This window comes from Charadrius vociferus, unplaced genomic scaffold (genome assembly GCF_000708025.1).
Source record: "Charadrius vociferus isolate BGI_N301 unplaced genomic scaffold, ASM70802v2 scaffold54, whole genome shotgun sequence".
Lineage (NCBI taxonomy): Eukaryota > Metazoa > Chordata > Aves > Charadriiformes > Charadriidae > Charadrius > Charadrius vociferus.
Genome location: NW_009648350.1, coordinates 2,218,790 through 2,233,327, shown reverse-complemented (window position 1 = coordinate 2,233,327; position 14,538 = coordinate 2,218,790).

The window sequence follows — 14,538 nt, the reverse complement described above, 5'->3', positions numbered from 1 at the left end:
TATCAAAATTGCATAAGCCAAGAGACAACACTAACTATAAATATGACTACCAGCTATTCCGCACAACCCCACAGCGTCCTGCCAAGCCCTCCTTCGTGTTCTCTCTCACACAGACAAAGGCCTCAAAGCCATGGGACATCTGCCAGGGAAACAAATGAAGTTAAAAAACCAGAAGAACATGAACATGTACTAACCTAAACTTGTGTGTTCTTTCTTCCCAATTCCTCCCCCAACACCTCCCCCTACAAAGAAGACGTCTCAGTTTACTGTACTCTTTTCCTTCTCCCAACCAGTCTTAACTCTTGGACCAATGTTTTCAAGTTTCCCTACCTTTGAAAAAATAATGTTCAGTTCTTAAATGTTTTGCCAGATACGGACCACACCCTGCCCTCTCCCAAAATCTCGGTTGTTTGTCTCCTATTGCACATAATCAATTATAGCACTTTCAGGTTCGTATTTTGCATGGTGGGAGCCGAGCCAGAAAGGAGATTGTGCTTGTGCGAGCTTGTGTGTTTACACAAACATACACACATACACACACGCACCCTAATAAAATTGTTTTGTTTCCAGAGAACTTTAGGGGATTTTCCTCAAACTGAGTTTCTCACCTGTAAGCAGACAGCACTTGGTACAAGAAAGTAGCTGAAAATTCCACTCACCAGGTCATGCTAATCACTTAAAATATGAAGGGAAAAAAGCAAGATCTTTGTCACTCTATCATCACCACTACTGAGTATCTATCGTAAGCAACAGATGCAGAAAAATGCACAAAGACACCCAGCAGATATCTTCGGCTCCACTGTACATTTCACTCTCCCCGTTCTTATTCCCGGATTCAGTGTCAGACACCAACTCTGATGTTTGACAAAAAAGGGATACGGCAGATTGCCCACCAGCCGCATCATGTGCTGCCAAGTGAGAAATACAAGCTTGGAAACAGTCTCGAGATTCCAGCCAGGACAGCAAGGCTCGAAGCATCACACAAGTGACATAACTAAGCATGGTGGGGAGAGGCTGGAGGGGACGTGGGAAGTTACTGCACGAAACAACTCTGTGGGGCATGCAAAGGAGCTGTTTTCGGTACCGAGCAAGACAACTTAATCATTTAGGATTACCAAGAAATAACTGCGGTTTTCTTCCTTCTGACTTTCCTTTTTTTTTTAACTCTAAAAGTCTTTTAAGTCTAACTTTTAAGTCTAACTGCAAAACCCCCTTAACTACTTGAATCTGAATTTTCCAACATATTTTTACTTTCCTGTGAATGCTCTGTACCCAATTTTTCTTTATTAGCTACTGCAAAGCAACACAGCAATCAGGTTTCAGACCATTCAGCAGCAGAAGGATCACCCTGGCTCTAGTTCACAACTTCAGACTCCCGCAACATTTAAAAAGAAAGTTTACATGCTATAAGAGACAAGAATCATCTTGTTAATTTGTTCGGTAGCTAGCACAACAACAGTGTGAACACCACATGAAGACAAATACTCCATTTGTCTTTAGACAGTTTTTAGAAGACAGACATTTTATCAGCATATCTGTTAACACTTTCCTTCAGAAAATATGTTTTGCCTGCCAGCAAACAAACAACAAAATAATGTGTCATATCTGTAATACGAGGGAGAGAAATAATCATGATTAGCTTCAGAGTGCTGCAATAAAAAAACAATAATCAAATGCCGGAACATGTAGCTAACGTTTCAGCCCTGTGCTCCCAATCTTGTATTTACTTTTGTTACTTTGCAATACCTACGCACACAGTCACATTACATGGAGATTCTCTCCAGTTCTGCTACTTAACAATAACCAAAGAAATCGGATGGTTATGAACTCAGCTTGCAGCGGGATAGCTGGTGGAAAACAAGGCATCTCACGCAGCCTGTGCTAGAGCTGGATGGTCCGAAAAGGCAAGTCAGCTACAAGCTGGGACCAGAAACCGGAGCACAAAGCGGAGATGGAGTTACTTCTTCAAACCCTTCTCAAGTCAAGGAGCACCACTGGAACTGACTTAGCCACTAATTTTAATTACAAGAAAAAAATGAACTAAATCTGTTATCTTTCTGTTTAACTTTACAGCAACTGCTAGGGAGGTTTTCTATTTCAAATTCAGGAGTACAGGAGGAGAAACTTTAACAAGCAAACACTACATGGGAGCACTTCTGAGGGAAATTTCCAAGACCCTGAAAACATTTTAGTAAGTTCCATAAATTGCAGTTTTAATTAAGGATTAAATTTGGAGACTAAACACCTCTTTATTTGAGGGCAGGGAGGCTTAAATCTTTTTGTATTAATGCTGAGCTATATCATCTGATATTTTTGCTATGACCAACCTATAAAACCTGTCAGCTTCACTCAGTTTACACAGGGCTGTAATTATGTTTAACTAGAATCTGAATGATCTAATTACTTAACATCTTACAGCACAAACTACGGAGGACATCTGGTTGAACAACTGGCAAAGGAGTAAGAGAAATAAAATGACTCTTCCGTACCCTGCTCAGGACGCCTGCAAACAGCTCTCCCACCAGACAGGCTCATTCTCCCATCCCACCTGAAATTTCTGCCGAGCAAAAGCAGCCCTGCAAGAACAAATCATCCACCGGTTCAAAGGGAGTAGTCAGGTGAAGAAAAACTCTGCGAGTGCCACAAGCTGGATGACGGGACTTCAAAGAAGCTTTTCATTTTGCATGGTTCTTCATCGGGTGAAAATCCACATCGTTCTCTTGCATCTCTGGGGCTCGTTCTCCCACTGTTCTTCAGAAACTGAGAAACGGAAGATCGCCACGAGCACTAAAACTGATGTCAGCTCAGCTACATCAGTGCCAGCAGAAAGCTCCTGCACCTGTGAGCCTTGAAAGATTGTAAAGTTTTTAAAAATCGTGACAGTGTAAGAGAGCAGATTTTAGCAAAACCAGGGAAAGCTCCACTGGGGCACCGTGAAGTCATTCATACTGAGAGCACTAAGGTTAAACTGGAAATAACCAGCCATACGAGCTGAAGGATCTCTTTTTGGCCATGAAGCACTTCACTTAAATGGTTTCCAGAATGTCAGTCTTGGTCAGAGTCTTTCCCTCGGTCTGGCCATCTGCCAGCACGATATCGTACCACATACCTGAGGGCTGTTCAAAGAAAAGGGTGCCCGAAACACAGGAAACTGCTATCGTGACCCATATTGTGCAGACATGCTCCCACTTTGATCTCTTTTCCTTGAAACCACAGTGCACTGTACCCAACAGATTAACCTGACGTGGTCAAAGAAGAAATAAAACCTAAAAGTTCTGGTTAAAAACCCAGTTAAAGCTGCAGTTTTCCGTCTTTACTTTTCCTTAACGAACAGATGGAAACTAGCAATAACCATCTGTGTAAAGCAGCAGTAACTGTAAAGCACAATAATACCACAAAAATACACTAACAAGGTCAGTAAAGTGTTTCTCTAATTGTCTATTGCCCGTGACCTTTTTCGAAGATTTCAGATGAAAACCAAAACCAAAACAACTTGTGAAAGATCTTTTGGCATCTTCAACAGTAGCACAGTTCGGTTCTGTATCCTGGGGAAATTCCAGTTTGGGAACAACGTTCTGCCTTCCCAGATTCCCTCCGCTCTCATGCGGACGCGTTCCGTGCTCCTCCTCCCGATTTGCCAGGTATAACATCCAGCTTCCACGCTCCACCACAAAACTGATTATCCCTGAACGAGCAGTAAAACTAAACCATTCCTGTATGTGCAATGCAGCAAATGTTTCGGAATCCTTCAAGATCAAAGCCACTCCATTAATAAACTTATATTTTTATATTCCTTGCAGCTGAAAAATCCAATTAAAACATTACAGTGACCTTTCACCAGAGAACTACCTACTGTCACAGTGAGGATAAAGTATCAGAAAACACCCTAAGCAGGGGTGGAAGCAGCAAAAATGGGATAGATACTGAAAGGTACTATTACAGTTGTTTTACTTCAGTCACCGGGGTGGTAGCGGATGGCCTAATTCAATAGGAAGATCTGAGAGGCTTTTATTAGGTCTCCAAACTAGTGTAACTGACAGTTAAACAAACAAAGTGTCAGGCCTTAAGTCAGCATTTAGCAAGTAAATTTATAATGAAGAGCTGACAATCAAGAAACCCTACAAAGAGCCTGCTGCCAACGCCAACTTTAAAAAAAAAAAAAAAAAAAAAAAAAAAACAACCAAACAAAAACACTAGCTCTAGAATGAAAATTTCTTACCACTGAAATTAACTTCACAATTTGTTGGTAAAATGATTATAGCAAATAAATAGCGTGTAAAAGCACTACGATATATGACTGCATTTTGCCATGACATATCTAGAAGCGAACAAGAAAAAGAGCAATGAATGCCCCAAAACAACATAAGTAGGTGCGTTTTTTTCAAACCAGGCATGCCCGCTAGCTTACCAGCTTCCACATAAACTATCTGTACAAACCCCAAGTCCACTTAGAAAAGGAAAAATAACAAATACATCCAACATTTCCTGTATCAGGACCTTCCTTATGTGCTCCAGAAGAATGCCTGCCGACCATCACCCTTCACCAGCAGGGATGCTAATGGGCACCAGCAGCCCAAGCCGGCAGGACTGGAGACACAACAACCTCCGGCGCAGCGGGCAGCAGCCCAGCACAGAAAGCACCTTTCACAGCACCGGCAGAGACCGCACCGAGTGACCAAGCAGGGCGCGCTGAAGGCCCCAGACGAACTTTTTAGCCTTTGCAGTCAAGTTCATTTTCAAAAAGATGGCATGTACAACAGCGCCGGGGCACAGCGACCACTTTCCAAGATCCTGAAAACAATCTGAACGACTAAGTTCTTCTTCTAATCCTATCTAAAGTAGGTTTTCACAGTTCCAATTTTAGACTTCAAGTCCTATTTACAGGACAGAAAATCCCAGATAGTGACATTAATCAAGTTTTACTTAGCTTGGCACATTAAAGTACGAACTATTCTCAGGATATGCCAGGACATCTCAGATGCTAACGGGTTTTAATTTATTATCTAAACCAAGCTGATCACAGCACAGTGTGTGTGCTCTTTTAATCTTTCGTGCTGTATTTAACATATCAGTCCAAGAAAAAAAAACAACCCACACAGTTCTAGTTTCACGAGTTGATGGCATGGAGCACAGTAAAGGACTCAGAAACGAGTATCAAAAGTTACACAAAAGAAAGCAGCTTTAAAACACAACTTTCCAGTCACTGGACTGACCAAAGCTCTGCCTGCACATACATAAAAAGCCTGAAAGTAGCTCCTCCTCACGAGCATGGAAATAGCAAACAATGTTTTATACATAAAATGGAGAGCGTGGCTTTGTAAGACAATTTAATTTGATTCAAATCCCAATCTAAAACAGGGAAATAACCCCCAGTCCTGCAGGGGTTAAGGTCCGTCAGTAACACAGACGGCACCCACAGTCTCAGAGGATCAAGACTCACACTAGAAAAGTGTTCTTCATTAGGAAAGTAGGGAAGATAAATTCTCACAGACTGGTTCTTCCCTCCTGATTGTCCGCTTCACCACGCGCCTAATGCTCCGGCATCCTGCAAAGCAAGAGCTCAGCAGCCCCCCGAGTTTACCCCTACAAAGCAGCACGCATCGACTCACTTTTGAAAGGAAATGAAAAAAAAAGACGTTCTGAGTTGAAGCAGTGATTATGAGTATAAAGTACGTTTGCTTGAGAAAACGGGCAGGGTGTTGTGACCAGCAGTGGGGAGATGAGCTGCAGACACACTATTAGCAAGCTGCTCTTTTCCAACACCCGAAGAATTTCGATAGCAAGACTCCATGCCAAAGAAAATGTGCAGAAACCCATAAGCAAAAGAAAACCAGAGCTCCTGAAAGAGACGGGGCAGAGCTGGAAGAAGGGAAAGGAGGAATAACAACTGTATTCACAATTTTTTTATTTTTTAAATATATCAAACACTTCTTGCACTCACATAAAAGAAACGAAGGTCACAATTGTGTAATCAACTCTGTACAGAGGTCTCCACAGAAAATCAATTGCAAGACTACTGGCTCCTTGTTTTTAAATGTTTAATATTATCCCATCTCCACAATTAATATTAGAAAAGCAACTGTGCTCATACCAGACATACCAAACCAAAGTTGAGTACTATCAATATTAACATGCAAACACAAAAGTTGCAACAGAAAAAGATATGTAGTTTGCTGACAAAATTAACATTATCATATTTCAGATCATAGACAAAGGGTACATTTTATTTATGCCTGAAAATGTATCAAGCATCTTTAAGTGATAACACGATACAAATTTACTTTGACATGCGCACGCAATAAAATGTGTAAATACCCAATAAAAATAAAATGAAAAATAATTACAGACGAAGCACAAGTATAAATTTTATTGAACTATTCCGACAACGTTTGTATTTCACATCAATGAAACAAGAAGAATAATGAAGTTGATTAGAAATGTGAGATAAAGGGACAGACTGAGAAGTCACTAGACACAGCAGCAGAGCAGTAGGGAGAGATTCGCCTCTCCACAACTGAACCATGGGCTGGGTTAGAAAAGGCAGCTCCTTCCCCGTCCCCGAGCTCCGTCAGAAGACTATGACTACGCATGTGTTAAAAATTAAGCACATGCGATAATGCTTACTGGGTCAGGGCCTTTGTGTTGTGCTAAATAGGGATAAAGCTTATTCACCTTTGCAAAGTTCAGGTTGCTGAGCAGGAGACCCACGGGCAGCAGCGGCGGACAGGAGCTCAGCATCGGAGCACAGCACCTCTCCAGCTTCACGGCTATTTGGGAAGCCAACGCACGCAGAACGAGTAGGCAATCAATGTTTCTGATGGCAGAAGTAGACATCTAAATCATAACCTCTAACCCTGCTGACAGTCTTAGCAGAAGGCTATCGATACTCAGACTATAAAACCTGAACGATTTGGATGAAAGAGAAAAGCCGCTGTAAGAAAAAGTTTCAAGCCACCCCATCATACGTGGTCTGTGAATAAAGAACTCCAGCCTTCAGGTACAAGTCGAACACCTTACATAAAAACTGCTCGGAACATACCCCTCTCTGCGGCCACTCAGGGGGCTGACACGCTGCCATGGACAGTCCTTACGGCCACCGCAGCGTGGCTCGGAGAAGAGCCCTGTTAGCCAGGGAAGGGCCTCCTTCGCCCCAGCAGGCAGAGCCCGGACTGTCCTCCTGAATCAGGGAGCTGCTTCCAACCCACGGCTGCCGCCAGCTGAGGACGGCAGTTTTAAACGATGCAGCCACAAACTGTTGAATATTAAATTCAACATTCGTATCACTGGGTGCCCGTAATGTAAATTTTAAGCAGCCTTTAATGTACAGAGAAATCTGAAGGGAAACTTGATAAATGGCATATCTTGCCTTCAAACAGTATACTAAAGAACATGGAGGTATGTTTTAAACTAAAAGTGTGTGTATGTATGAATAACTCCAGATTATAACTCTATAATCATTTGCGGAAAACATTTTTGGTACCAATCACCAACAATGTTCTTCTAGGACACCCAACTACTCAGTTCTTTTTTCACACTCATTTCTATAGAAATTGCTTCCAGCAACAAGCCTGAAAAGTACCCACAAATCAACAGCAGTATATCCTCTGTTTAACTCATTTAAAAGGAGAGCTGACAAAAGTGCAGAAAATCTAACAACTAAGTTCTTATTTATCCACAACGCAGAATTAAGTGGTAGCAAAAAGGACTACTAAGTGTTAACTCACAATCTTGTATCTCAAAGTGTTCCCCCAAGAGGGGTCAGGGGCATTATCAACGTTTCCCAGGCAGAGGAGCAAAGCAGTGGGGGCAGAGGGACACACTCAGAGGCTGGAGCAGACCCACAGCGGAGATGGCAACGGGCACGTGCCCACCACTAACAGCACGGCTTAAACTCCCAACTTACTCCAGAGTCACCACTACTACCCAGTAACTATCACTCAAACTGAACCTGAACCAATTAAAGGCTTTGTAAATTAGTACCAGTCCCCCACAGCATTATTGCCCAAATTAAGTATTCGCAGTGATGGATTTTTGATGGGCTGATGCCTACCAGCTGAAGCTTACCATTCTGGTTAGAGAAAGCTTTTGTTTTCCTTAAAATAATGGATCAGCAGCATCCTGCAGTCTCAAATACCAAGCAAAGGTACCACAGAGGGCAGAAGAAGTAAGACTTAACCCATCAAACTTCCATGCATTTCATCATCTGCAGCACTACCTTTTAGCTTTGCAGTCTGGTTTCTATAGGAATAAGGCAGGGCATTTCCATGCAAAACATACGACCTTTTTGCACCTACTTTATATCTAGTCTGAGTCTTCACTAAAACAAAAAAGAAGTCAAAAGCTATTAAGTGGGGGTGTGTGTTGGTTTTTTTTTAAGTAAGAACAATAAGAATGCTTCTACTATTCATATACCTTAAAATACCATCCAAGTGGTTAAAAAGCTATTTAAGTCTAATAGAAACATAAGCCCTATTTGTCACAGGACAACATCAAAAATCTGTCAGTGTACTCTGATGTCATACCACCACCCTGGTATCTCAGGTACAAATCTTCCCAGAACGTTTCCACAAGAACAGCTCGGTGGCAAACCCCGGGCTATCCTTTTATAGGCTCAGCGAGTTCAGGTGAGCTGGATTTGATTGCAACACTACAGCCAGGCGTTTGTTGGGAGACCATCCGTGCTCCCCAGCTGCACTGCCCAATATTTATATAAATTCTAAAATAAGCTCTCTTCTTCTCCCAACTGCGCTGCAATAAGAGTTTCATTTCCAAGTCCCGGGCTTAAGCGCACTCCTTAACTCCTTCCTTTCTTCACCACTTCCCTCTATCCCACCCAGTCCTTTAAACAGCGTCATTTCCCCCACTCCACTTGTTTTTATTTTTACTTCCCTGCAGCATTACTGTCCTCGGCTTGTCACGTGAGCCACAGACTGCAGCCAACATTTCTGAGCAAGGGAAGACCTCTACCATGAAAGCACCAGCGGTGATTCAGTCTCCCTGTACATACACACAGCCCAGACCCGTAAGAGCAACCCCACAGCGACGTGGTAACACAGCAGCACAGAATCATCCACTCTCCGTACCTCAAGGGACACTATAAAATGTCAGGAATTAAAGACCACAGCTCGGTCTCACCTGCATACTCCCGTGCAAGGCATGCCAGGGCTCCCCTGACCACGAGCCAAACACGAGATCACTGGATTCAGTGAGATGAGGGGTCTACCTCAACTGCAAAATCAGTCCAGCCGCTTACCAATAATTTGGCCTAAATTTTCATATCCTTCACAGAAACCTTGCACTGGCACTTCCAGCTGCTGTTCTGTCCAGGCTTGCTTATTCACTTTCCACACAAGGAAGATAGAACAGGATCTGCTCAACTCTGATGTATGAACAGCTCCGAAAAAGTCTCAGAGACAGCCATGGCCTACACCCCTATACGCCTTAAAAAGCTCACAGCCAGGAACATAAAGATATGGGGAAATTTAAAGCATCTAAATATGGCAGCTGAAATATTTTTGTGCATCTTTACCTCTTGTTTTCCCAGAGCAGATCAGTGTGGGTCCATGAACCTGACCAGGAGGCAGACGAGTGCCTCCCCCCCCCCTTCCACCCCGTGAAACAGCAGCACAACTCCAGCCCCCACAGAAACTTCCTTATTACCCCAACTGTCGACAAAGGCATTAAATTGCTGCGAGGCCAGGAAGCAAGCGAATCGCCAGCCAGGCAAAGAAAGCTATGAGACAATACTAGTCTGAAAGGCTCCAACTTCAAACCTACGTCTGCTGTAACACATCCCCACAGAGCCGTCGGCCCACGTCCCGGCTGTGGCACCCTCAGACCAAGAAATACGTTTATTCATGCTAAATACTTAACTCTGCTAAGTCACAGAAGTGCCCAAGTAAGTAACAGCGCAGTAAGAACTGCTGTATCCTGCCAGAGTCAAACCACGGGCACGATCAGGGAACCGCGGCGGATCTAGCACAAATTCTTTCCTGCCTACTGCTTTCCCAGAAACACAACTACCGTTCAACAAAAGGGAAGACCACTGTTACATCCAACAACCCACACCCCACATCTGCACGTGTTGTGTTTAACCTTTTATAAAAACTTACCCCTGTTAACATCCAGTTATCTCTCTGGATTTCCATGTTCTTCGCAACCCACAATGTAATATACTGTATTTTCTTCATTATAACTAACAATAAAAGCAGAAATAACTAACTTATTTGCCTTGTCAAACTGAAGACTACAAAAACAAGCTGAGAATATGTGTGTCAACAAATGAGTAAGGACATTAACTATTTTGATCATGAGGTCCAAGCTTCTCTCATCTTTCCTGGTAAATGCAACACCATACCTGCAATCCCATATGTGAGCACTCTTGTACAGATCTCTTCTCCCTAGACTCCTCGTCTTCTGCAAACTACCCCATTCCAGCTTTCTCCTTCTCAGCTTCCCATCTTCCTCCCTACTCCCTCATGCAGTGCTGGAACATTGTCACCGTATTCTCAATGCAAAAAACATTGCATTTTCAACACCTTGCCCATAAAGTATATGGGAAACAACCAGGCACAAAGGCAAGCAAAGAATAAAACGCAAAGAACACGTGCAAGAGAAACCTGAATATACAAGATGGGAACTTACTACCCTGCTTACATAAAAAGGACCACAAGTCAATGAGCACTGCCTGCTCGGTGTCTTAAAAATTACTAAGCATCCACATATATATATATATGTCCTCTATAGAATAAATTAACTGCCTTTATTTTCAGCCTCAGTGTGATCAAACTGAAACTTTGGATTATGTGTTTTTCTACATCCACTTTTTGCATTACAAATTAGCTTGCAAATAAAGAATAATTGTTCATTGGAATTTTAGACTGCATGTAATTTCTTCTATAGCAAATGTTTCACCCATTACTTATTTGGTATTGTTATACGCAGCCAAGTAGTGCAATCTTTTTTCAAAAAAATCCCAACCATTACCGTATTCCAAATCCTCACTACTGCATTTCTCAATACATTATCCAATTAACCACAAACTTGGCTTAAGAGCAGAGCGACTGAAACACACACTAATTCTGCCATGTTTCAGATGGGCATTATTTCATTTGAGGAACCGGAAAGAGCGCTAGAAAAGCTTTCAGAAATTTCTTTCCAAGGAACGGGACTCAAGGAATCCTATGAAAGCCAAATTCTCAAGCCAGAAGTACATCAAGGGCCTTTCTTCTAGTATGCCGCGCATGTTGGATGTCCAGGGACACCCACCCTGACCACCACAAAAAGCCGCAGCCTTCCTGCTGTGGGGAAGCACGGATAGCTATTGGAGCACACGGTAACAGCGGTGGCGTTTACACCCCTCTCAGTTCCCTGTATGCATCTTCTTGGAAGGACTACCCAGCTGCTTTCACTGCACATCTCTGACCAGGTGGGGAGGAGCAGAAACATACCTACAGTAGCCAGAGACTCTTTTCTCGATACGCATTTAACTACCACTATAAATAGTAAAGCACTGTCTACTTTTAGGACAGAAACTGTAGTTCTACAGTGACCTGCACAGATAAACAAAACACTCAGATGTGATTGCTAATCCCCCTTCTGATGGAGCACCTTAACTCCTTCACTTAAAGCAAATCAGGTTGTGCTCTGGTACAATCAGATCCAACTAAAAGATGCCAAGATCTCCACCTGTTTCTAGTTAAATAATAGAAGCCCTTCAGTACTTAAAAGCTACTCACTACTACTTAGTTTTTCCAGATTTTGTTACAAATTTTATAATGTTATTAGATCAATGGTTTACCTTAAACAATTAGTCATAGCACGCGTAGAACTAATACTCCATCCTTACTTTAATCATATATGATGCAATACCAGGATGAGATTTTAAAAACAGAAATGCGCGAGCAAAATTTGGCTTTAGATTTTCATTCCCGAGCTCGATAGGAACAAGTTATGCCATTTGCTCAAAAGCAATAAGAAACTGTATTTTTAACCAGTATGGGTGCCTGTCCTAAAAAGCTGTGATGACACTTTGAGACTTGGGCTTATTGTCAAAATACTTCAACACATCGTTCGTTTAGTTTTCAAAGGGTAGTAACTTCTTCCATTCGTCCTGCAGATTCAAGTTAGATCAAGCTAGACTCACTCAGGCAACGCTGCTGGGCAAACAGATACGGCGGGACCAACTGTCTCTCCTCTGACAGAGATACACACGCGCACACATTCAGAAATGTTAAGCAAAATCTTAAAGAGGATTGCATGCTGTACCCAAGGGAACACAACGCTTGTTTTCCTGTTCTCCAGCAAAGGGTTTTTTTTTTTACGATGAAGGTGATGGTGACACCACAAACTACAACCTCGGGACAGGACCACACAACAGCAGGTAACCTTCACACTGCTGTACGTCAGCCCGATTCAGATCACACAATTGCTTCCAAACAGGAGATGCAGTTTTAACTCGAGGGCAACAGCATTTCTCCGGTGATTTGATTTGCATTTATTGCCACAATATTCACCGGTTGCAAGGACCTGTTTTCTCCCTTGCCATCAGTTATCAAACATGGGTCCATCTTCAACCACACGGCAAACCGATGCTGAAATGCCATGCTAATTCCACCATTTCTTTAGGAAATACGACTAACCTTTACAAGAGAAAAGGGTTAAGTGTTCCACTGCATGCCTTTCAGGTGCGGTCTCAAGTGAAGAGCCACGTTTGATACCTGTAGGAAACTGCCATTTTTGCATCTCATATTCCATTTGTGAACAGAGCTTTTTGTTCTTTAGTCCAAGTTCTGAATTATTTAATCCTGCCTCCAACTCTTGAAATCTCTCTTCCTATAAACAAGAGGTTATTTAGTGAAAGGAAATAAATAATTAAAAGAGTCAGACCCTAAAGTGTTCTTGGCTCTGTTTTTAATTAATATTGATACAATCTTGAGAAACCTGCCGCTTAGTATTACCAGGCGGGTCGAAGCTCACCAACAGTTAAACGCCGTCTTGTAACAGAAGGTAGAAGAGGAAGTTGCGAGCACACAGGGCGCATGTCGCTCCGCTGCCAGCGACACGGGACGACACAGCCTCAGCTCCTCACAACTTTCTCGCGCAGAGAAACGATAGGTTCACAGCCATCTAGACCCAGAGCTACGAGAGCTGGAGCTTACGGGGCACAGGTGGAACTGCGTTAAGCATAAATCCTTCAGGTTTTTGTTCTGGAATAGCGTAACGGAAGTGCAGACGAAAGTATTTTTATTTTCTGTAATTCCACACTGGAAATACGTTACTACAAATGAGGCATGGACAGTTCTGTAAGACTGAAGTTCATCCTCAGGAATGATAGTTTTTCTAGCATATTGCTTCATCTGCAAGTGGGAGTAAATATTACACTACCTCTTGGTGCAGATGGGTGGATTAAAAAAAAAATAAAAAGCTAATTTGAAACAAATTAACTATTCTGCATAGGGATGAAGGTACTCTCTACCTCCCTGGTCACTCCAGGGCTCTCCACAGACAGACTGCCTGCAAAGTTAATAAACTTTGCACTGCACGCGGATTGCCTGGCGAACCTGCCAAAAAAGCCTCAATCCGCAACACGTATAAATAATCACAAGTCCTCAAAAGCAGGTAATGAATATTGTTCAAACAACTTTAAGCCAGTGTTACCAGAATGCTTCAAAGGAGCACCTACAAGCTGTTCAAGTCAGACTGTCACATTTAGTCTGCAAAAACGAGATTAAGGTTTGTACAGTGATACTCCACAACAGGTTTTACAGTATGCACAGGAATTAAATTATGATAAAAGTGAGCTATTTTTTACTAAAAACAGAATAGAACAATCCATCAAAATGCCATTTGGCTGCGTTCATTACATTTTAGAATTTAATTTACATGATAGATACCTTAGCATAATATGTTTTAATCAATAAGCATTTCTGAAGGCTTTATTTTTATCAGAAATATTTAGACGACTTCACCGTTAAATGTAACGCCACGGCAGCGATGTTGGGAGCGTTTATTTTCCTACGCTAAGCAAGTACAACCACGCACGCACAGAGGCAAAAGCAAAAGCCCACAATTAAAGATGTCAGACCTTGTTTAACTACATCTTAATTTAATCCATTTTATTTTATACAATTCTACATCTGGATCTCGTTTTCTGTATTCCTGTAGGTATTCTGGGTCGCTATTAAGAACCCTTTCAAGTTAGCAAAGTTCAGCCAAGTCTACCTTAATCCAAAGCCTTTAAAAGAAACAATAAAACACAAAAGGGGGGGGAAGGAAAGAAAAGCCTGAAACAAAACGCTACTTTACCCCACCTCCCAATGCACCTGAGAGTCAGAAGGGACCAACCTCCTGCCACAGCTCCCACACAGCACTTCCCCTTTTGGGGGGTTCCTTTAGCATCGCTCCCGCTCGCTCACATCCCCCCCCGAGGGGAGGGGAGGGCGGCGGGCGCCGGGTCCGGCTCCCCGCTGTGTGTGTGTCCGTGTCCCCTCCATTCCCCCCCAAAAAAATCCCCTCACCTCCAGCGGGGCCGCGGCT